Below are 2010 nucleotides of genomic sequence, written 5' to 3'. Positions count from 1 at the left end.
ACGTGTATTTTGAAACAAAGGTTTAAAAAAAATGTATCCTTGCTACACATCCGTAATGCAATAATATTTTCTGTTCTATTTTATTCCATTCTACTTTGCTTAAAAAAAAAAGATAATGGTCAACTTACTAAATTAGTTGGCTGTGAACTAACGTTTGAAAAACAATGTTACACAGCACTTGAAATGTGGCTAGTGCAACTGAGGAAATGAGTTTTTAAGTTTACTTCACTTTAATTTAAATCTAAATTTAAAAACAAAAGCAGTGGGAAGTACTTTTACATTAAATACAACTTAATTTTTCTGGTAGGACTACAGTTTACTTTAACAGCTGCAATGCTAAGATACTATTATACTGCGCACATTGGGGCATGTGTGGTTTCTAGTGTTACAACCCATCGCTGATCTTCTTGGTGTCAATGAACTGATTCAGCTCTAATTATTTTCTTAACACACTGATATGACATTGTAATTTGATTATTTGGATATATCATGTAGAAAGAAAATAAACAGACTGAATTGGAAGAAGGTATGTTGCAAATTTCACAACGAATGGCAATGGCAATTTGCTGCAGCAGGGCAAAATGAAATGTCTGCTATGGAAAAAAATTTTAAGATAATTAAGTGAATAATAAAAAGAGACATTTTCAGCAAATACATACTGAATATTACAAAAAGCTTCTTCTCAATGATCAAAACAGAATAAAGAAAATTAGTTGCCTGAAATCAGAATTAAATGTCCAACAGACATTTAAATGATTTTTAACAGATCTGAACTTAAAATTTGGCCAGCTATATAATGGTTTGGATTCTTGCACTAAAAAACCATTTTGGATGCAGAGATAGTAAAAGAAATTATTTTTTAGCTATAGAAATTTGTTAAAAATTATGAGGAAAAGACTAAAAAAAGTATTTTACAGAAGTCTCAGATCTTTAATTAAGCTCCAAATAATGGCTTGTAGTATATAAGACCTTTCTAATATTAATATTATAATACCAAAGATGTAGGCTGGTGGGGTGCTGATGCCTGTCATCCTAGCACTCTGGGAGGTCAGGGCTGGAGGATTGCTTGAGGTCAGGAGTTCGAGACCAGCCTGAGCAAGAGTGAGACTCTATCTCTACTAAAAATAGAAAAATACGCTGGTCCCAGTGGCTCACACCTGTAGTCTGAGCTACTGAGGAGGTTGAGGCAGGAGGATTGCTTGAGCCCAGAAGTTCAAGGTTGTAGGGAGCTAGGATGATGCCACTACACTCTAGCTGGGGCAACAGAGTGAGACTTTGTCTCAAAAAAAAAAAAAAAAAAAAAGTGAGATTATCTTAAAGGTATCAGTCAAAACCATCCAATGACTCTAAGTATAGCTACCTTAACAATCTACAAAAGCTCCGCCGATAACTCAGCCGCTGGCTAGCTGCAGCAACGCTGGGAGGAAGAGGAGGCCGGGGTGGGAAATAAGCTAGTGTTGCAGAAAATATTAAGCAGACAGCTCCAAACTCTGAAAGAAAAAAAAAATAAGTAAAATGTTAACCAGGCAACACAAAAAGTTTAATACTTTCAAGTATTTATTTATCTAACAAATACTTACTGAGCATCAGCTAAGCCAGAGGCATCTTAACATAAGCAAAATAAAGTACCTAGTCAAGATACCTCAGTCTAGGAGAAAGATACAAAAAGACATAAATTTCAGCAGGTCATAGGAGAGAAGCCATACTATTAATATAAACAAGGAAGTATGGTGGTACTATGGTATACTACACAGACAAAAAGACTGAGGGAGCAAACAAGCATTATCCTACAGAGAAAACATTAAAAACCAACAGTACTTTACTGTAAAAGAGATTTTGAACTAGGTATAGGATGGTTGTCTATTAAGTGTGGTACTCAAAAAAAAAAATGATACAGAAAACTGGTAAGAGCAGGATAGAAGGTTTGATTGATCAATGATAGGATATTCTGATGCATAGTGTAGGACAGATCCACTTACAGACCGTATGGGAAATTTTTTTTTTTTTTTT

At 34.5% G+C, this 2010-nt stretch overlaps 1 protein-coding gene across 1 annotated transcript in view; it reads right to left on the bottom strand.

The window, feature by feature from the left end:
• Nucleotides 1-2010, bottom strand: part of DIRC2 (disrupted in renal carcinoma 2) — a 105849-nt gene that overhangs the window by 58655 nt on the left and 45184 nt on the right. The window lies entirely within an intron of this gene.

This window comes from Propithecus coquereli, unplaced genomic scaffold (genome assembly GCF_000956105.1).
Source record: "Propithecus coquereli isolate 6110/MARCELLA unplaced genomic scaffold, Pcoq_1.0 Scaffold10, whole genome shotgun sequence".
NCBI classification, from domain to species: domain Eukaryota; kingdom Metazoa; phylum Chordata; class Mammalia; order Primates; family Indriidae; genus Propithecus; species Propithecus coquereli.
The sequence above is the reverse complement of the archived record's forward strand: the minus strand, read 5'-3'. Positions and strand labels throughout refer to the sequence as shown.